Below are 23216 nucleotides of genomic sequence, written 5' to 3' on the forward strand. Positions count from 1 at the left end.
GCATTTTCATCAGTGGGAGTGAGCCGGTCTCCTTCAACCCCACGGTTCACGCTTTTTGTTCCAGACCTTTTGAAGTGTGAAAATTGACTTAACGCCTAACGGTGTCAAAAAGAATCCCCCCATGCCACCCACTCGTGTACTAAACGCAGAACAGATTTTTAGAGGGCAGAATACTCTGGTAAAATGCTCTGATTTAACCTTCCATCTGCCCAGGGAAGTTGGACTGAGCACCCTTGCTGTGTTTCTGCAGCCTCTCTGTATTCACGCTTATTCACAGGTGGGAGCTCACCATTACAGCCCCCACCTCCCACCACTGGACAAAGCAAAGGGAGGGTAATTGCTTCACTCAAAGGTGCACCAGCAGTATTCTAAAAGGTAAGCTCATTTTTGCAGTTCTACAATTCCCAGTTCATACTCCAAACTCAAACTTCTGGAACGATTAGTGGGTTTAAAGTGGAGACTTGACTTCACTTTCATTGACCATCAGTGAGAAATGGGACGCAAACCGCAATGTCCTCTGATTTGAGAGCTTACGAAGTGCAGTCAGTCAGTCCAGCCACTGAATCATGTGTGTGGTTAGGAGAGCATGTCTGTGATCATAATCCAGCTTTTGCTCAGAGTTCATGAATGCTATTGATCCATGCCCATACAGAAATGTAATATATGACATGTATGTCCCTTTATCAAAAGTGATGTTGCCACATATGTCACCTATAAGGGGCTATATTATTATCACATATATATACATCCTGTGGAAATATGAAGATATACGTTGATAACATATATAAAATACCCATAGTAAAATTTGTTTATGTACATATATTGAAAAATATACATGATGAAGTTTTATAGGGTATAACATGTATAAACTATAATCTATATATGTAAGTTTATTAAAACAGTTTAATAAATAAATCTATGTTTAGTTTTTTTCTTGTTCATTTCTCATTAATTTCAAACATGTCTCAGACTTTTGGACCCAAACAGCAACATAAATTAATATTATATACAGATATATAATATATATAATATTATATATTTATGTAACATGTGTCTACAATATAAGCATACATAAACATGCATATCTGTATGGGCTAGACATATATGTCAATATATATAAATTGTTCCAATTTCTAATAGGTTTCACACAGGGCTGAACAATAGGGGGAAAAAAAGAAAAAAAATCCTTATTTTGGCCAATATCAAGATGAGTCACAATTTCACTTGGAACGGTCATTTTTGCATTTTATTTTCACTGAAAAAAATAACAAACAAACAAACAAAAAAAAAATAGTGATGATGACTAGTGTATGTATTATTGTTAGTTGTCCAGTCCTGGTGTTGTCATGGTGAGGACAGTCATTCATTGCTGCTGTTTCCTTTCTTATGTAAGAGTCGAGCAGTCAGGGAATAAAGTGAATAAAAGCTGAGCAAAGACATGATGGATTTTTGCCCTCGTCCTTCTGTTTTCTTATGTTTGGCACAGTACCAGTGTAAAAACGAATTAATCAGATCTCAAAATAAAAATCATGCATGTATTAAACGGTTGGATGACGAGTAAGCGACACGCTGACTGATAACACGTGTCCACAGATATGCTTGTAACTCAAGACAGACAAATTACTGTTGCACATTTTTGAGGCAAGTATATGCCAGAGGATTCCACCTCAAAAAGAGCTGTAAATGTTTGAGCAGACGTATCAAAGTAAGATCAGATAAAGCCAGAGCTCTTTATGTATCAAACTTCCACATTCACTCTGTCTATGCAACAAGGTGCATAATTCACCGCAGGGCAAAGACAGAAATGAAGCCTGCCACCTTGCGGCGTTTCATTCCCTTCATGATCGCTGTCTTGAGTGCCTAAAGATACTTTATCTGTCAAGTGCCATAAATCAATGATGCGAGGATGTGGCTGCGCTTTAATGTACATTTGGCTGTCAAGTTGGGATGAAGAACTACAGCGGGAAAGACCACTGGAATAACAAGAGTGGGAAAGAAGGTGGAAAAGAGTATGAGAAGACAGAGAGCAGGACAGGGGAGGAGGTGACAAATCACCACCGTGTAGAAAAGAGAGAGGGGGGCATCTGAAAGACGGGGAGGTAAGAGGGAGAAGTGTGAAACAGAGGCGACGCACAGGTGAGAACAAAAAGGAATCGCAGGCTGGTTTCCAAAGCGGTTCAGAAAGTGAGGAGGAAGCTGCAAGATAATAGGCCGAGGGGAGGAGGAGGAGGAGAGCAATATGGAGAGTGGGAGAGAGTTTAGTGGGATGGAGGGAGGGAGGGAGTGTCTCCCAAAAGCAGGCCAGTGTGTAAGTGTGGCAGACTCTGTTACCCCGGGGCTTCCTTTACTCTCTTGCCTCCCCAGAGAAGCAATTAACAAAGAAATTATGGCGGAACAATTCACCCAAAGGCTCTGGGTGTCTCTCATACCGTTTAAGAGTACTAATCACTTTTACCATTACAGTGCAGACAGAGAGAGCGAGAGAGAGAGAGAGAGGTAGAGAGACAGAGGGACTGTGTGACAGAGAGAAACTGACAAAAAACAGAGATAAAGATCATGAAAAAACAAAAAAAAAGACCCACAGAGCATTCATAGTGACCACATACAGACCTAATGATAATTAGCACTTCATTTAAATCGGCTGCTGCCATCTCTCCTGAACATGAACACACTGACTTCAGGCTACTTGGCTTGTGCAACTGTTAGTAACTTACCCTCAGGCTAACGTTGTAGCTCAGGTGCACAGCATGTTACTAGCTTTGGTAAATTTATATCAACACAGGAAGCATCTGAGCATGTTCTGCTACAGGCCTTTGCTATTAGATAACAATTAGATTACTTCAGTAACAACTGTATTTATCGTGATATTTCCGGGTGTCATATGAATTTAGACTTATGTGCCAAGCCAGTGGTAGCAAGACTGAAAAGGTGAGGTCTGCCACAAGTAACCAGCTGCATGGGTTTTCTCTCTATCACAGTGTCAGCACCTGATATCATGAACTTCATCATAATTAAGCACATCGTTAGTGCTGAGATTTATCTAAAGCCTTTTGTAGCTCCGGACGGAGCTGTGTGAAATTTCCTCATGTGATGTCACTCGAGTCAGCGTGGAATACTCTTTTAACCAGTTACATTTTCTGCAAATAAAAATTAGGCTTAATGTGAAATCTGTTTTACTGTGGAGTAGTAGATTAGTTATTTTACTGAACAGAACTGCAGGAAAAATGAAAAGTAGCACGGGAAACTACAACAATAAAAATTATTTTCTAATAAAAATACAGTTCAAATTTGAACTTATGCTTTTCTCAGTATAATATTATAGAAACCGTCTGTGCTTCCTGTTCAGAAGTTCTCTGATACACACACACATCAGGAGATATTGGCTGAATTACTTCTCATACTAATATAAAAAATTAGCTTGAAAACATATTTTCTTGACATTTGTCTTTGTTTTTAATCACACTGCTCCATTATTTTAATAGGTTAGGAGTAGAAAACAATATACCACACAAAGGCTCATACGATGTTAAAAAGCAGAAGTGACAACCGCAGAACTAGCGAGAGGAAAAACAGCTGTTTAACACAGTAACACAAGTACCTGAAAGCAGATGCTCCAGAGCTTACAACTACAACTGTACAACCTGAGGAAACAACTCTCGTCTCGCCAGCTCCTCCATCCACACTCCTCTAAAACAAACGTCTGCATTCTAATTAAACCCAATCAAACCAGGCAGCGTCTAACATTTACTCTGATCGAGGCTCTATAAATAAAATGGATCTCTTCTAATTTAGGCATTCAGGCATGAAAGGCTTTTGCGGCGGCGCCTGAACTCTTTCCCACCTTGCTGGAAGAAACAAAAAAATTAGTCAACTTATATTAAAGCACGCCTGCTGTGCACGACAGGTAGCTATTTTCAGGTGGAATTCTTTTGTGTTGGATCTGAAACTGGGGAGATGGCACCAATCAAAGAAGTCATCCAGATTTTATTTGAGTGCTGGAGGGTTTACTCAAATAATCGAGGTATGAAATTTGTTATTTTTTTAAATCATAATATAGGTTTGTATTGTCAAAACTTATAAGCTTGTATCAACATGAAGCCTCAGGCAATCAGTGCAGGATATTAGTTGCAGAGGAGCAGCCAATAGGAATAGGAATATGAAGAGGACATGAAAAAAGAAACGTCATTGATTCTATTCGTGAAAAGTCGTCATAGCATTTAGAGATTTGTTTTTTGTGCGTGTGTGTGTGTGTGTTGACGGGTGAGAGCGTTTATTTTTCTTTGTTGATCACGAAACAAGACAAAGGAAAAAACATTTTATGGTGATACTGAAACATACTCCCAGGTTGTCATGGCGTTTATGATAAAATCTCAGGTTTTCATTTGTGTCTATGCACTGCAGGCATGTGGGAGGGTGTGTGTGTGTGTGTGTTTTTCCCTCTACCCCCAAGAGGCTTGCAGAGTGTGAAATGGCTTCACGCAGCTTGGCAGACACCGCTCCTGAGACAGATATGAATCTGAAGACAAGCTCGCATGCACAGACACACTCAAGCATTCTCTGACATGTTCACATAAAGTTTTTCTTCTGCACCATATGGCCAAATATATGTGGACATGCCTGTTCAATTTTGGTCTGGAGCTGGTGCTAGCACTAACGGATGGCCACCTTCATCACACCCCTTGTAGATGGGTTGGCTTCATGGGATTTTTTTAATGTTTAATGCTCGTCCTGTTGTAGCTGGAAGGCTCCTGAATAACACCAGAAACCTGAAAGAGTGATTAAATGTCCTGCAATTGCATATTTCTGCATGTTCAGGTGTCCGACACTTTTGGCCGTATCGCGTTCGACAGCTGCTCTGTCCTGATGGTTGAGTAACACTGTGGATGGGACGTTACCTTAAAACAGTTGGTGCTAGTGCCATTCTGGTCTCCATTGCTACAGAGTGATCCAATAAAGCTAACCCAATGACCACACACTGAACCATGTAAAGTATTTACAGTAATTAAAGACCAACTGCTTTAACTGTTTTATTGGTTCATTTGTAAACTAATGAACAGCAGCGACTTAAGCTGTTGTTCTGTGACTGTTCTACATTCAGTTCTTTATGCACATTTTAGAGATTTTTAGTTTCTCTGAAGCCTCATGCTTAATCTTACTTTGTCTCTTACACAGGGCACCACATTGAATTTTCTTCTTCTGTTTGTATTTTATAACCCCAGAATTGGGAAACTGCTCTGCTCCCTCAAGGGCACAACACTCTGGAAAGCTTTGAACGCAATTTCATTGTAAATGTACAACACTTTTCAAACCTTAATTCTAACCTCAGCTAGGGATTGAACAGTTAAATCACAAGTCTCTAAACCATGGCGTCTTTTGATTGAAGCGCTCGTTTCCAAATGAGAGCGGAGACCAGTTTTCCCTCCGTCCGCCTTGTCCATCCATCCTCGTTATAAAAACCCCTCTCTGCCTCCCCGGCGTCCCACACCTCAACACTACTCCACTCCTGAAACCAACCGGTATTAAGACTGACTCTTCAATCCCAGACGATCGATGCCGTCACTTACCGACCGAGTCACACCACTGATTACAGCGTCCCTCAATTTACAGTGCTGTTGGTGGAAGTGGAGGAAGGGGGAGGAAGGAGGGGAGGGGGCGGTGAACTGCTAGATGAGCTGGACTCCCTGCTGGGCTGGTGTGGGCATAATAAGGCTCCGCTGCCTCCAGGTGTAGTCAGTTGCAGGGAAATAACTTTATTGCTTACTGTTGATGCTAGGAATGTTTTTCTAAATCATTTTATCCGTAGATGACTTGGAAAATAACCCCGCCAGGAGGGCTTCACAGTCTGCTGCTCTGTCGGAAACCAGCTGACACTGTGTGAGCTGAAGTTGTGTCTGAAAGTGGCTTAACATGTTGGTCAGTCTCCCGCTGGCCGATAATTACAGACACGTGCATTCATGCCTGAACACTGACAGACAGGAAGTGAAAATAGATCTTTGTTTTATGACATGAAAGACCAAAACAGTTATCCCTGTGATGCCTGAAAGGAGGACTTATTGCAGATTCTCCAGGTCTCACACACACACACACACACACACACACACACACACACACACACACACGAACCACTTCCTCCTGTCAAGCATCCGTTTAAAGAAAATCAAACCAAACTTTTGCTGAGAATATCACTCAGCAAATTTCCTCTGATTAAAGAGAAAGCCGGGAAAGTTTAGAGATAAAAAAGGCAGCCATTTCCTAACACCTCTCGTGTTGGATTACGGCGCTGAGACAATGCCAGAACTTCAACTGAGCAAAAACACAATGCGACTCATTCTGTGCGCTGCCTGACATGCATCTGTGAGAACATGAAAAAACATGAGTGGGAAGAAAAGACATTAAAACGAGAGCGCCTTCGCGTCTCTCGCTCGCACACGGCTCTGTGTGATGTTCCACACAAACAACAACACGCCAGGGCAGAGAAGAGGGGGCTCAATAACCACGCTGTCATTCAGTTTATAATCAAATATCCCTGTCTGTCTCTCTGCCTGCCTGTCTGTCTCTCTCTCTATCACTCCAACTACCCTCAAGCTGTCTTATTGTCTGGGCCGATCTTCATCAGCCATCTTAATGAGTTCCATTGGAGCTCATTTGAGGCTGTGATTAGATTTCTGCTAATAAATTATGTGTGCTCTCAGCAGGTTGCTGTATTTGTGTGTGGGCCTCCCCTCAGCATGTATGTGTGTGTGTGTGTGTGTGTGTCTGTCTCTTCATGAGTGTGTGTTGGTATGTTTTGTGGAGATGGAACAGGGGTGTAATCAAAACCTTATAAATGCCATTTTCGCTGCCTAGCTTATCGCTCCATGTAAATTGTGTGTGTGTGTGTGTGTGAACATGCCTCTACCTGCTGATACATAAAGGACATCTGGTGTGTGGTCTTGGTGTTGATGATCTGGGAGGAGCAGAGCTTGTTGGATGATGTTAGGAAGTACAATCCTTTAAAAACACAGTACCACCAACGCACTGCTCTAAACAAAGGTAGAATCTACTCTCACCTGTGTCAGCTGACACTGAGTTGTAAATCAAGGTGTTAAACCAAACATTATACAGCCCAAAGCCCTAATTACATTGATATCGGACGATTCTGCACCTCACAATTTACATCAAGTGCTTATGCATCGACTGTATGTGGTGTCTATGTGACGAGGTAGGATGTAAGAGTTTGGAGGTCACGCCAGTGGATGTGTGTGTGTGTCTTCTACCACACTGTGCAGATATGTCCCAGTGAAAGTGGGAGTCTCTAAAAAGTTGAAATCGAACATTATACAAACGTTGCCACTGAATGTGATCTGGGATCTTACACAGTCGTCCAGTATCGATGTTCTTGTCAGTTACACAGTGTTGGCATTTATACAGTTATTCATGGTGCACTGTGTGACCCCTTGGAAGGTCACTGATAGACAATGAAACGCTCATACTGTGAAGAATGTTGTTAACAGTTTGATGCCGAGTCATTAACATAAACACTGAAGTACTGCACATACAGACTGAAGGTACTGAAACAACGTCACAGCAACATGGTGGTACGAACGGTTATGCACTGACATACACTTTTTTCTTTCTTTACCGAGGAGCATTTGAACAGTGACGCCATCACTAAGCTTCAAAAAGAAGTCAACGAACAACAAAGTCAGTTACTACAAATCTTTGAAATGGACTGATTGTGGTGAACTAGCTTCATCATGATGCTTTTACTTTGCAGAAAGAGAGAGAGAGATGTCCATGAAGCTGTTGCCCCAGGTTTCCCACATCACCTAACCTCCCGGGCCGGACCAAACCAAGTTCTCGTACTAAAATGACAGAATATATCCTTGTTCCTCAAGTGATCAGTGGAAACAAACTCACATTCTGTCCGTTTGTGTACTGCAGGAGCAGCAGCAACATGATGTCAGGCTGTAAACTTTACAAAGGGAGTCTCAAAATGACTTAACTCTAAAAATGTGAATAGAGGAGGGCGGTGGAAACAGGGATCAGCACAGCAGCTCTGTTGGCTGCTCTGGAGCTCTGAGCTCCGCAGCTGACTGTCAGTGAAGTCGGCAAAATGACTTTTGAATCCGACGCTGGCATCACCTCCTCGGCTGAGTGTTGGGCTGTCAGCGCCATCAGCAGCAGCTCCAAGCTGCTCCAGGTTTCTATAACTGAACTATAACCCGGTTAAAGATTTATATAAGCGTGTTCTGATGTGTTGTCTACTAAGTTGAAGATTGAGATTATGGCTCAAAGAAGATGGGACAAGAACATCAACCTCTGACATCAATGGTCACTACGTTTATATGTTTCTGAAAAAGGACTGTCAGCATTTTCACATCTGAAAAAATGCAGCCCAACAGGAAACTGCTTGTTTGAAGCGACTGAAGGTATCGTTCTCCCTGAAACAGTAGCTTCGCTGGTATTTGTGTAAACACCGTGTTCTTTAGTTTATGTGGGATATTCATTCATTCAGATGATTTAGGGTTTCTCTACATTAACAGAATAAATACTGTCTTCAGATTTTGGAGCTGCAGTGTTAAAAGAGGGATAACAAAGAGGAGGATGGTCCACAAAGACACAATCGCAATTAAACCCGTGGCATCCGCCAAATGGCCCATATGTCGTTTATCTTCCTGCTTTCAAACAAACAAAAAAATGAAACAAGCACAAACGAAGCAAAACCTGCTTCCTTCAAAACCTTGGAGAAAAAAGCTTTCTAGAATAAATGTCATCATACTGGGGAAGCGCACATGAACGCAGCTCTGGGACCGGGATGCTCAAGGCTGGGACCCGGTTTTATTCAAACATCAAAGAAACATAAAAGAAAGAGAATGACAAGAGCATGCGCGCGCACGCACGCACGCACGCACGCACGCACACGCACACGCACGCACGCACGCACACACACACTCACTATCCTACTGAGTTGCTGAATCCCATCATACCTGACTCAACTAAAGAATACTTACTTAGCATACAATACCCCAAAAATCAAAAGACATGACAGTAGTGCGCGGTCCGCACTTCGGCCTGTTTGAAGTACTTACAAAGAAGAGATTTGAAATGTCCACTACAAAATGGTCACTGACTATAATATCAAAGGAAGTGAAGGGACAGGTAACTGCAGAGCTTCTGTAAAAGCCTGGACGCAGCGGTATGCTACTTTTATATGAACAATAGAACCACAGCAAAAAAAACGAAACAAAACGACAAACTGCAAAGAGCTGTGGGCATGTTGCTACAGATTCAGGTGAGAGGAAAGAAAAACAGGAAGTCTAGTTCGAACACTTATTAGAAATCAAGATGTTGCAAAGTGCTTTGCATTCGCTTGAGGCAGAAGCTACTCTTCCTGGTATTGATGGTTGGATATACAGTATTTGATTGGCCTGCACAGTTAACACTGTGCTGCAAAGACAGTGAACTCGTGAGATGCATATGAATGCTGTTTTTCTCTTCGCTTTCACACCTTCAGGGACCCTGCATGCTTTCACACTGGTCTTCATAACGCAATTGTCTGCCATCATGTAATTGCAGTCGGTGTGCAGAAGCAGCATGTGCCTCAAAATTTGAAACATCATGGCCTGAGGCCACACTGTTTGCGCAAGGCTCCTTGCTGATGATTGGTTCCTGGTCTGTGTGGCCAGCAGATCTAATCAGCTGCTGATCGCACATAACATTAGTTTTTGCAGCAAATACAGCTCTGATTTCTTTTGCTTCTCAACTGATGACAGTCTGAAGTTAAATTATAAGAAATGTGTTAACCCGTGATAAAAGACTGACAGCTCCATCTTGGGAATGCCATGCTTGTACCCTACTGTACATTTCAGACAAACATGTATTGAACTCAGGTTTGTTCAATTATTTTGTTGTGTCACTACTGTAGATTTGTCCACAGTTCAAACTATGGATGAGAATGAGAGCGCAGCAGTAAATACTCATCTGATCTAATCTGATCTGATCTGTGTTATGCATTGCATTTAAGTGCTGGCCAAACCTTTCCCAATATTCATTGTGCGCCGGTACAGAAAATAACAAGGCGGCCAACAGTGAATCCGAGGATTACATACTCAGCTGCACAGCTAATGGTACAACAGCGAAAACCAAGAGCCTTAAAACCTCAAGTTTTTGTGACAAGAAGTTACATGTTGTCAAGGTTGCGAGGCAATCTGGTGATGGTGATCATCTCTTGGTGTGTCATGGTGGAACAAATATACATATATATATTTTAATTAACCTCTCATGCTCCTCTACAGCTCTCCTTTAAGACTAAGAAGATCAAAGCTAAACTTAGATTCATTAAATGACTCTTCCACACGGACTCAGTAGATGTAAAGACCAAGTGATGGCATCATTAAACACTGACAGAATATATGAGACCAGTATATGAGATCTGAACTAAAACTACAGGGCTGGAGCTGCTGGGGTGCTGTTATGTAGTGAGCTGGTTTTTTAAGTAAATAATTAAAATAACATTTTAAAAAATCTTGCTGTGTATTAGCCCAGATTCACATGTCCCGCTTACAAAATCTCAGAGCATCACTCATGGTGTTAAGGATACTGTATTAATGCACACATCACCATTATCAATATTTAATACCCACAGAGAACACTGCACTGCCGGTGGGGAAAACTGTAATGTGGCTCTGCAGGGTTTTAGACAGTTAGAGTATATGTACAGTGCAGTTTTTTATTTATTTATTTAAAAAAAAGAAATAGAATTTTTATTCATCTATTTTTTTTTATAAGCTCGGAACGAAACATTGTGCTGCATGCAATATGAATTGTGAGCCATATTCATATCTGTGGCATCACCACGGCACAATGAGGCCTATTCTCCTGAGCCGCCCAGAAGCTCCAGATATCATTTTCAAGTTATAATACCAACCCTGACACAGGCGCCAGGATACTGGTGGATGGCAGGGTGGCTGTTTGTGCCGTATTGTTTATCTCCTCCACTGTAATGAAGAAATGATCTTTGTGCTTTTTTTTCTATAAACCTGTGTTGGCACAATAACGACACAGTGTATGATGGAACAGTGTGAAGAGCTGATACTGGCCTCATTATAAATGTATTGTTATACATCTATATATCTCAGCTATAGTTCTTACTGCACAACCACTATCTTTGGAAGGAATATGTCAGTGTCCCTGTGGAGGAGGAATATTCAGATCTTTTTAAATAAAAGAAAAGTAAAAATACTGCAATGTTAAAAGTCCTGCTATAATGAAGGTACTTACTTAAATATTAAGTATTATAAATCAAAAGTAGAGGCACTCGTAATTCAGAAAACTTGGAACCTCTTGAGTGTTATATTTTTATATATTATTTCATTACTTATGTATTAATGTGCCATTTTACAGTTACAGTTAGTTACACTGTTGGGTTGTTTAACATTATTCTTTTAGCACATCACATGTTGTGTATGTAAAATCTGTGTCCTTAAAGTAACTTGTGACTGAAGCCGTGAAATAAATGTATTATAATGGAGAAAAAAGTGCAGTAATTTCCCTCTGAAGCGCAGTGGTTTACAGTAGTAAGTACGCAAGTGTAAGTGTAAGTACCTCAACGTGCCATTCTTGAGTAAATGCAATTGGTTTCACACATGGCTTGCATCCATGTGGTGCTGAAACAAACCTACGTGTGTTTAGGTCCTTGGAGAAAGATCATGGCTTCAGAAGCAATGCATTTATTTGAATTCATCCAAAACCGCAATCGTTGCTGAACCGTAACCAAAGTGCTTCTGTTGCCAAAACCAAAGACAGAGCTCTGGATGCAAACCCTGGTCTCTGCTGCGACAGTCGTGCGCTTTGTCTGTTCATCCAACCCACCCCAACCACCACCATGGTAAAGCTGCTGCTGCTGCTGCTAGTAAATGTAATGCTTCATTTATTCATTCATTCAATAAAAAAACAAAACGCTGCCACCACAATGTAATTAAGAAAAGCAGTTTAGTAGAAGTTCAGTAGTTTAGCAGCAACCATTTCAGGCTAATGTTGTGCAGAAGTGCTATTCTGTATTCTTGAGACTGATAACAATCAGAATCATCTTTCTGTCTGAAAATCAAAATTGTCAGGATGTTGGAAGTCCTGGGCCAGTCTTATGAGGCCCTGCACCATTTACACGAGGCCCAGCAAACAGCAGGAACTATATTTTATTATGCTTAAGGAAAAGAACATAATTATGTCACATTGTTGGTAAGTTACAACAGATAGAAGGAAGACGTTACTGACCTACAGCTACAGACTGACCATTCTGTGATCGTAAGGGATGAAAAGAAGTATCGTCCATTACAATCAGGGAACTTGTCGAGTATTATCTATTACATGTTGCATCTGTCTTCATACACGTTACTTTGTGAGCATGAAAACAGTCCGTTCAGCTTCCCATCGCTCTGCTGTTTGATCCCATTACTTCCACCACAGCTTGCAACAAATACATTATTTAACAATTACTAATCGTGCTGAGTAAGGATTGCGCAGATACTTTGTTTACTTTGTAACAACCAATCAATTTCTTCTCTGGCTCTTCCTCTGTCTCTGCTGTGGTCACCCAATTAGGGAGCATGAAACAAAGTGTCTCTTTCATCATGATTTGTCAGCTGAGGAAAAAAAAAGAAAAAAAAAAGAAAAAGTTGTTCATGTCACTCTGAACTTTTCTGAGAAGTTAAACCGCTGTCTGAACTTTTGAAAGCGCTGTGCTGCTCCACAAAAATCATCAGGTGCAGTTCTTTGTGAAAGTGCTCACCTTTTGTGCTCCCTGAGGCAGCTCTCCATTTATTTTTGTGGAGAAAATGGCAATTTGGACACGGATAAAAATGTGAACAGGGCTGGTTGTTAGAGGTTCGGGGGTTATGACGACTGCTGCTATTATTGCTGGAATTATGATCATTACTACTAATATTATCCATATACTGTACGTGTAGTGTCCCTGCATTATCTGTACAGTTCTCCTTTCATCATACTACACACACACACACACACACACACACACACACACACACACACACACACACGCATGCATAATTCATCAAAGCTTCAGGTCTTCAGCTTCTCCCCTGACAGATTCTGATCAAGATGATCACTCACAAAAATTGTAAACGTGAGTGTAATCTTACAGCTGTAAGTCACAACAAAGTTTTGATCAAGGTATGCATGAGCACGTACGTCGACACACACGCGCGCAGATAAAACAACCCACTTTCTATGTTTCAAAATTAGCTGTCAAAATCATTAATCGTGATGTGCTAATCAGGTCTGTTTGTGTTTGTTTGTGTCTCCCTCTGAGAATCACGCTGTTTCTAACAAATTAATCCCCCCAATGGGGTGCGTGTGTGCGTGTAAATAAACCAAATGGTCTATGTTTTGCAAGGTGTTGCTCCGTGTGGTTTCTGTACTGCCTTTTGAAATGTGAAAACATGCCAGTATTTTGCTAATGATTACTAATAGAAAGGCATCCAAATAGATCTCTATTTTTTTTGCTTCAAATTTCATCACACTGTGTGTCTGATAAAGTTTGTAAAGAACAACAAAACTGTCTCGGTAAGTTTTCTAATGTAGTGTGATAGTTTTGAATGGAGCTAATATGTCATATTATAATACAATATTATCTTCCATCTGTTCACACTAACTGTAACCAAGACCATTATAGCTTCTCTTTTACATATCACCTGTTGTGTAAAGCCAAATGACCTGAGCATAAAGAACACAGGCCACAGAGCTTTCTTCCTCCTCTGCATGTCAGTGTGCAGTGAGCAATACTGACTTATGAACGCAAGCTGTTATTAATGAAATGAATAATCTTGAATTTTATTTTGTCTCTCTGCACTGATAGAGTGTGGTGATCGTCAGAAGGAAAATTTTGATCAGTGCAATCTTTGTGTAGGTCGGCATTAATAAAAGATTAAAACAATCGCCCACTCATTTCCTTTGCATCAAATTTATTACCTTAGCTTTCGGTCACAAAGACCCTTATCAGACGATATTTTTTTGTTGTTTTGTGGTAGTGTGCAGTAGTTCTGGGAGAGTTTTGCTGCGGCATTACAAATATTTTTTTTACTTCCACCAGCCTAATAAGCAGTTAAAGTAACTGTAACAGTTAGAGTAACTACACCCTCAAATTCAGCTACAAGTCTCCTTTCTAGCATATTTAAAAAATGCCTGAGATGAATGAGAGGTATGTAGGAGGCGTGGCCTCGTAAATACCCCCGCCCATTTTTGGATTGCCAGCAGTTAGGCGGAATCAGGCACTGCCAAGATGGAGACGGCAGAGCAGCTCACTCTGAGCTTCAAGGCCGCTCCTCAGAAACCTGTAGGTGACATCATGGAGGCTACGTCCATCTTTATCTACAGTCTATGGACACGACGCACTGGGCACCGCTCAGTGACGCTTGGACAGGTGGACGTAGATCTGGCAGTTAGCTGCTGCTGGACTCTCTGTGTCTTTGCTGGAGAGAGAGACGGAGCTCTGCCATTCACTAGTGTAGCATCTAGTGTGGACAAGTGTCCACATTACAAAGCACGTCACGACTACAATACAAACTTACAATCTACACGGTACATGTAGTTTACCATGGAATATAATTTTCTGGCTGTACTTGCTGAAATTGACAGAAGTCTTCCAGCAATGTCGTCTCTCAGCTGCTTTCAGCTGATGTCATAGGAAAAACATCCACAATAATTTAGTGTCCAGAAATGATTCTATCCTGTGCAATAGCTGTAGTATCACAGTATTTTTTTTTTTTTTTTTTTTAAACACAAAAATTGTGATGAATTCAATTTTAACTTTAACCATTTCCTAACACAATGAACTTGGTTAATGATTTTGCCAATGTGTGCATTTGCACATTTCATGAAATTGCTTTAATCTATTATGACTGACAGGGAGACAAAACGTTTTATACAGTCTCTAATAAATATTAGGCTGGTGGAAACCATCTGATCCAATTTATTTTTGGAACCCCAGAGAGGCTGGGTTGTCTGTGATAACATGTCAATTCAGTTCAGCTTCAGCAGATACAAACTGTGATCCTTAGTTACTACACTACAGTCAGTCTGTGCTGTACTTGCAGATGCATAATGACAGAATCTGTAATGGTTTTGGGGAGATTTAGTGTCCAGAGGTGTAATGCCATGAGTATATGGTGTTCTGCACGTATTTGTGAGCTCATGCACTAAATGAGCCTTAGTCAATGTTCCAGATCTGCAGGACAGTTAGCAGAGAGACATCCTGCAGACACTTTATAGAACAGGCTGAAGAGTTATAGATGTGGTGTTGAAAAGATGGACCTATTCTATTGTTACCCACTGTGACATGCCCAACCACTCCTGTACAAGCACACACATAGCAGAAACATAGCACTGTACAAATAGTAAAAACTCTATTTCACTGCGTCTGCTGTGAAAACCTGAGTGATGAAAGTTTACCAAAAAAGCTATTGTGAAGATGAAAGCCAACATCTTACTATTCTCATCAGTGAAACTCCTTGGATGATGAAATGTTCATTCTGCTTTTTTTTTTTTTAAAAGAACAATGTCTCCATGGGTAGAAGCTATACTTTTCATCAGGGATGCTGAGAGACTCTTGATCAGGGGAGGAATAAGGTGAACAGGAAAACACTTCTGCGAATAAAGGAAAAAAAGAAGGAAAACTATTAAGACTGGAAATATCTAGTTTCTGCTGCCCAGGTTATAAATTTCTTTCTTAGTATGAAAAGGATGTTATAAATTTGTAGTAGCCAGTCAAATTTTAATCAAATTATTTTTCATAATGAAGTGGAAATTAAGGTTGGCAACTCAAACACTGATTCAGTGTGGTAATTACAGCAATATGCTTTTATCTTGCTCAATAAAAAACAAGAAAAAGATACTGTAAATGAACATTGACAGCAGATGTATCATGCATCAACTGCATCATTACCCTGACCTCCACCTTCATTTTTCCATCCAAACTTCTGCATATTTAAGTCACATAAAGTCAGCCTTGTGTTTCACTTGATTCGTATAATATATGAAATGCGGGTCCATTGCTTTTCACAGATAGACTGTGAATTTAACATGAGATCAGCCTGAAACGCTAGGCACCAGGGCTATGTTGTTACTCTGAGCAAAACAAAAGAGGTCACAGAGGTTTCTTGATTTTATGCGTGAGAATGAGTGAGAAAAGTATTTTAAACACATGCAGATTTGGTGAAGAAACTGCAGAGTCCCTTTTCAACTTATGTTCCTGTATAGCCCGTGGTGGTAACCTCCACACCGAAGGCCAGCCGACACTCGAGCTGCTGCTGCTTTATACTAGAGGACTGGTTTTCCATTATCAATTCTTTATAATTCAAACTGTTTATCAAAACATTAACTGCTGGGAAATTAGAAGTTCCATGTTTTTCTGATAAAGTCATTCTGCAATCTCTGGTTTTTGGTCATAGATCAAAGTATTCATTCATTGTGCTGCAATGAATTTCAACTGTGTAACAGCTACTACTGAGCATAAAAAGAGATTGACAATTGTTAGGGTTCCTTAAAGGTGCTATATATAGGTTTTGTTATTGCTACATAGCCAACATTAGCATTAACAGCTGTTTACTTAACAGTCTAGAAGAAATGTTTGTGTTCATTACATTTGTGTAGCATTAAAGCTTCATTCCTTTATTTATTTAACAGCTGTTTCCAGCAGCCTCTTGTTTTGTTTTTATTTCTAGCACTTTTTTTCTACTGAAGTTAGCATGCTAACCAGCCAGCACATCTTGTCACGTTTTGATACTGGGTAACTGCTGCATCTTGAATGGGCTGTAGAAGTAGCACTGCTCAGCGGGCGTATTATGACCTCCTGTTGTAAACACAACAATGACCGAAGCGCTCGGCAAGACTGGAAAGTTATCAGCTGTTTCTGCCAACATTGGCTATGACGCAATAGCAAGTCGTACAAATACCTCCTTCAATGAGGCGTTCAGGGTCGCAACAAAAGCAAATTTTAGGGTAGGGTTTTCCTTAGAGGAGAACTGTAACATCTGTTCATATTACGTTCCAGAGGCCACAGAAGTAAACCAGATTTTAACGGTTCAGTTCAGAGCCCGCCCCTCTGAGACCGAACGTTGAGAACTGACTCATGATTAGGTGAGATTGACAGTGTATTTGAGGTAATTACGGTAAGCAGAAAAGACTGATGAAATTCCCCCAGGTGGGCAGGGAGGGGGAAGCAGCAGCAGGCAGGAAGTGTGTTCAAGTCTGGAATTAAAAATGATTATTGGAAGCTGATGAGTGAGAACACAAAGCGAGAGCGAGCGCGACATAAGGTTCCTGTAGGTTTCTCTCTCGCTTATTTGTCATGCCTATTTGCTCCCGTGTGAGCGCTTCTTATGTGACCTCAGCGCAGCGCCACCCTCGTCAGCTCCACGACTTTACGATGCTATAACAGTTAGCCATGACAATATGCATCCAATTAACAGGCTTTATGCGATTAGTAAGCCTATCCATTCATCTAATGTGATTCGCCTCATTACCGGATGACTTCATAAGGAAGATGATCTGACTGCAGACACACATACACACTGACAAAGATGAGAGGGAGGGATGTGTGAAGGAGATGATGAAAGCTCATTTAATTAGTCAGCCAATTCCATGTGATGAGGGAACCAATGTTACCTCCTCTCAATGATAATGATTTGAAAGACAAAACCATCGAGACTGATAATACCGAAAAAAAGAAAAAGAAAGACCATTTTAATGTGTAGAATATATGATATTGTCAGTTCATGTAAGAAGGGACTGTAAACACTACTACAGCAGAAAGTCATCAGGATGGATTCCTGGATATGATCATTTATTTCAGCTTTTGAGTAGCTTTAAGGATTGACAGGAAGTAAGGCAGCAGCAGGCCAGGGATTAGAGAGCTGGGATTTTGATTGGAAAAATGAACCTCTAAACCTGTCGGAGAAAAAAAAGGAATGACTGAAGTTCATACTCAAGTCACAAGGTCTGTGATACCTTTCCTACAGTTTCCTCCGAGATGATTGTGATGTAGAAAGAGCCTGTATGCTCAGTCAGTGCTCCCCGGATACATTAAACCGCAGGCTATCATGTCATGTAAAATGGTTTAGAAATCCAGTTTGGTGAAGCTGCTGCCGTCTGTAGAACAGAGAGCTGCACGATTCTACAAAACGTCTGATCACATTAAATGACTATTCGGCGTCTCTGTCACTCCAGTGGTGTGACTCTAAACATGGCACTGTCGGGTGGACTGTCACTCACTCAGCTGCTCTGTCCACCACCTCAGTTCTGACTGAAATATCTCAACAACTAGTGGATGGATTGGTACAAGGTTTTGTATCGACAGTCCAGATTTCTAGAGGATGAACTGCCCTGACACCGATGCCCTGTTTTCATGGTGAATTTTCTCACAAAACTACTTAATAGATTAATCACGAAATGTTGTACAGACCTTCATTGTGCCAACAGCACGGTTGAAGTGTTTGTCATGTCCTTGGTTTATGACCAAATACCTGCGAAGACTAATAATAAAAACTAATGACTAATGAGCAAATGTTAGCATGCTATTTTCCTAAACTAAGATGGTAAACACAATACTTGCAAAATCAGCAGGGTGGGCCACAAGGCTGTAGAAGATCAAAAGCCATGAGAAACTGATTTCAGCGCAAAATAATAACAAGAAGAAATTGCTGCATTTCACCCACACTGAACACAAATATCAGGCTAAATTGAGATAAATGGCCCACTTTGAACTCTAGCTGCAACATTTATTTTGTTTATCTGACCTAGGAAATACATATATTGTAAGTACAATACAAAAAGTTATTATTTTTCAAATACACAGTATTTATATGGAGAGAATGTCAGAGCCGGAGCAGAGATGGGGGGGTATGTGTGCTTTATGTGCAGCTATGCTCTGGTTGTGGCCATCTAGCCATGTGCAGCTGAATCCTGCTAATTAATGCAAGGACACACCCCAGGGATACTGCTGAGGAAAAATACAACAAAACATCCCTGGGCAAGGTGAAAGTAATAAACACACATACACACACAGACAGAGACACAGAGACACAGACACACAGACACACACACACACACGGGCAACGCTATGAGACATTCTGTGCAGCCAAGTCAGTTAGTGCCTATATCTACAGTATTCACCTAGAAGTGTGATAGTAGCAGGGCACAGCTTATAGATGTGTTAACAGAGCCTAGCCCTCAGCTCTACCCTTCACTCTGTGTCAGTCACTCTCCTGCCCGTCCTCTCTCTCTCTCTCTCTCTCGCTCGTCTTTTCCTCTCTCCGTCTCTGTCCTGATGTTTCTGTCTGTGTCTCTCTTCCATCTGTGAGTCTCTTCCTCTCTCTTTCCACAGCCTTTGGGTGTGTCTATGTGCCAGCCATTGGAAGACATTTTCTGATAAATATTCATTCACTCCCCACCTCCCTCACCCCCACACCCATCCCCTCCACCCCCCACCCCTGCAGCCTACTGTGTCTGTTTGAATGCTAATCAATTTCTCTGAAATTTCCATTGGCCTACTTAAGGGTTCAGAGCCACTGCTCTCTCCTCTAAACTCCTCTACTCACCTCCTCTGGTCCTTTCCCTTCCTCACCTCATCTTTCCTTTCCTTTCCTTTCCTTTCCTTTCCTTTCCACTCCTCTCCTCATGCTCCCCTTTCCTTCCTTTTTTTTATTTTTTTCTCCTTGAATTTATCTGTCCTCCTTGTCTTCCTTTCCTTTTCTTCACTTTTTCCTTTGCTTTTCCTTCCTTCCCTATCTTTCATGTCCTCTCAAATTCTTCTCTTTCCCTTACTTCCCTTCTCTACCATCTTTTCCTTTCCTTTACTGGCCTTTTCTCTCCTCTCATCTTTCTTTTCCTTTCCCAATTCCCAGTTTCTTCCCTATCACTCTCATGCATCTCTTGTCCATTCGCTACAGCTCCTTGTTTTTCCTCTCCCTCTTTATTGTTCTCTCCAATTCACCTTGTCCTTTCATTTCTTGTTTACCACATTTACTGCCCCCCCCCCCTCCTTCACGTTATCTCCTCTTTTCTCCACACCAATCCATTGCCCCTCCTTTTTTTGCCTCTCCTCTCTCACACATTCTTTGGTGAACCAGTTTGAACTTGCCACACAGTCGAAGGTAGACATAATCCTCTACCCTTCTCACACTCTCTCTCTCTCATGCCCATGGCATACAGATGTAATCACTCCGTGGACAGGAGCAGGTGGGAGTAGGGCAAGTGTGTGGAGGATGGAGCACCTTCGATGGGAGCTTAGGTGGAATAAAAAATGGAAGGAAGGTGAGAGGATAGAGGAGTAATGCCTTTGGTGTGAATCAATGGTATGGGATAGTTCTGCTTCCCACTGTGAGCAGGAACTACCGAGCGTCTCATCATCTCTTGCAGGTTCCAAAGGCCCCGAGATATGTTCACCTGGGAAATGGCAGCATATGGAGGATGTACACAAGAGGAGAGGAAGTAGGGAAGGAAGAGGCAGTGAAGGAATTCAGGAAGGTCGCAACAAAGGCTGCAGGAAGAAAGTGCGAGATGGAGGTTAAAAAAACCTCAGGGGACCGAAGGACGGAGGGAAAGTCAGGTGTGTGTGTGTGTGTGTGTGTTTTCTTGAAATATTAACACGTACACATGGAGACAAAAGTGGGCATATGAAAAAAAAAAGAAAAAAGTAACACACCTGGGATATGCAAATGTGGACAGAAGAGAGAAGGAGGGTGGGAGGCGGGGGTGGGGACGAACGGGAGAAGGAAGGATGCAGGCCGCAGAAAAGAGGGGTAATAAGAGATTTAAGCCCTGGAGGGAATCAACGGTGCCAGGTTGTGTGTAGAAAGAGAAGAGCTCCGTGGGACCTCCCCGCTCGAAACTGATTCTTACTATATAGACCATACAGCCGGTCTAAGTAGGATATGTATGGAGATGGGTAGAGAAGGTTGGAGGGAAGGATTGCAGCATGGGATTAACGAGGGAATTTAATGGCCTAACCTGTGGATGGAAGCGTTTTAATAAGCTTGCAGTGAAGCAGTGCCAAGTGCTTTCAGTAATGATGGCTACTAGCCACGTTTCAGGAGACTGTAGTGATAGTGTAGGAATACCTCTAGCCAGTATGTGATAAGACTTTAAGGAAAAGTTAAAATTCAGAATGTAATCTTGACTCTTTTGGGTGCGTTGAGCTGGCATCTGTTTGGCAGCCTAGACCCTTAGGCAAGACATAAATTCTAACTTGCTCACTTATTTCAAGCTTCCCTGTGAGAGGCAGTATGCTAAATGGCTTTAAATCACTCCAAATAATGTGAACTACATGTATAATAAGGACAGAGGTGGAGATATGGAAAGTGGGGAGGGAGGGTGCAGGAACTGGATTACAGTGGTAATAAGAAAGTTTTCAACAGCAGCAGTTAGCAGTCAATCAGGGAGAGACAGGGGGTGTCTATGTCATCGTTTCCACAGGTGTCCATATTTGCCCGTCCAGATGACAATGCAATGGACTTTTCAAAGTAAAACGAGGCCAGCTGTCTCCATGTCAGCTGCTGGATTAGTATGAAAGGCAGGCGAAAAAGGTAGCAAAAATGATGCCTTTGAAAATGAAAACTTAGTAGTGTTGTTTTGGGACCGAGGTGGGGAGCACTCTGGACAGACTGCCAGTCTGTCACAGGGCTGATAAAGACATTTTTTTTTTTACATACAAAAAACTGTTAATGCCTTTGGGCAATCAACAGAACATGCATGTCTTTGAACTGTGGGAGGAAACCTGAGAACACGCAAATCCCAAACACAAAGACCCCAACTGTCCAGAGGATTCAAACCCATGCTGTGAGGAAACAGTGCAAACCGCTGCAACAAAAATATCCACCAAAATTCACTGAGTAGACATTTGCATAATTACAACAGCAGATGTCAATTTTGAATGAGGTGAGGACTGGTTCTAGTTGCAGAGCGAGTCTGTTACTTTCAAAGAATGTTGCTTGTTGGGAAACTTGAGAGACAAAAGACAGTTTTTAGTGAATAGCAGTGCCTGTGGCCACAACTGGCAATTACAGGATAATGGCACATTGACTTTTCCTCAATTTCCCAAGATTCTCTTGAGTGAGTTAATTTAAAAAACATCATTATTTGGCAACTTGAATGGGACCACAAGCAGGAAATGACAAACATGTCTCCCGGTGAGTCACGGGTTTGTTTACTTCTTGTTTTACTTTTGGGATAAAACCACAGAAATGTTCGTCTGTGACATGCTAAACACCTGAGTGTGCTGAATTAACAGAGTCTTTTATTCTGAATGAAATCAACTTTTCATTTGTAGGCGGAAGATTGTGTTCTTTCTTCTTTAAGATGTTACAGTCTTTTTTAATACTGTCAGGCTAGTAAGTTTCCATCTCTCCATTAGAAAGCTATGGAAATCATCAAACTGCTGAGTCAGATCAATGCTGATTCTCTCTCAGATGGTACAATGATATTTGATGGTTAATATACTTTTATTATTTTTACTCACCATAACTGGTTGTACTTATATCTAACTGTTGTATTTGGATGTGACAATACATTTTAAATAAATTGCATTAAATGTTATTCCAGCCTGCTTTGTTTTATTAAAAGTGTTTCTTAGCTTCATACAATACCAGAAACTGCATAAGGGTGGTTTTACATATGACTTAATATGGTATTTATTTTCATGTACAAACAATGGGGTCAATGGCACCTTTGTATGCAATATAAGACATAGTGGATCAGAAGACTATTTGTAAGAACTGACCTTGCAAAGATCCTTATAGTTACATCTATTAGTCTTATTTCATGCATCATATGGAGATACATTAAATATTAACGCATGCTCATTTACACACCTGATAATTCAGCTTAATTATTCAACACCCCATGCCCTCTGACTTCCTGTATATCTCACTGCAGACTGTTGCCTACAGCGTTTTCATAGGTCATTACACACCAGCTTTGCACTGTGTTTATTCATGCAAATTGTATCACAATGCACATAGTTTAATATCGCACCGTGTCAGCCAAGAACAAAGGCAGGAATGAAGGTTAATATGGGAGTCTGGGCTAGAATCTTAAGATATGATCGCGGCATGGTGTGTTTTAACAAACAGGAAGAAAAAAAATGGTCTCAAGGAGCTTCCAAGATAGATATTCAGAGTGAAAAGAAGATGTCGTAGATGCAGTTTGAAGTATCAGGAAGTGAG

The 23216-nt window shown here is 41.2% G+C and overlaps 1 protein-coding gene across 3 annotated transcripts in view; it reads right to left on the reverse strand.

Annotated features, from left to right (window-relative positions):
* astn1 (astrotactin 1) overlaps positions 1-23216 on the reverse strand; it is a 375360-nt gene that overhangs the window by 87693 nt on the left and 264451 nt on the right. The gene's annotated exons all lie outside the window — the stretch shown is intronic.

This window comes from Seriola lalandi, unplaced genomic scaffold (assembly GCF_002814215.2).
Source record: "Seriola lalandi dorsalis isolate HSWRI2012SDOR001 ecotype SW California unplaced genomic scaffold, Sedor1 jcf7180002054181, whole genome shotgun sequence".
NCBI lineage: Eukaryota > Metazoa > Chordata > Actinopteri > Carangiformes > Carangidae > Seriola > Seriola lalandi.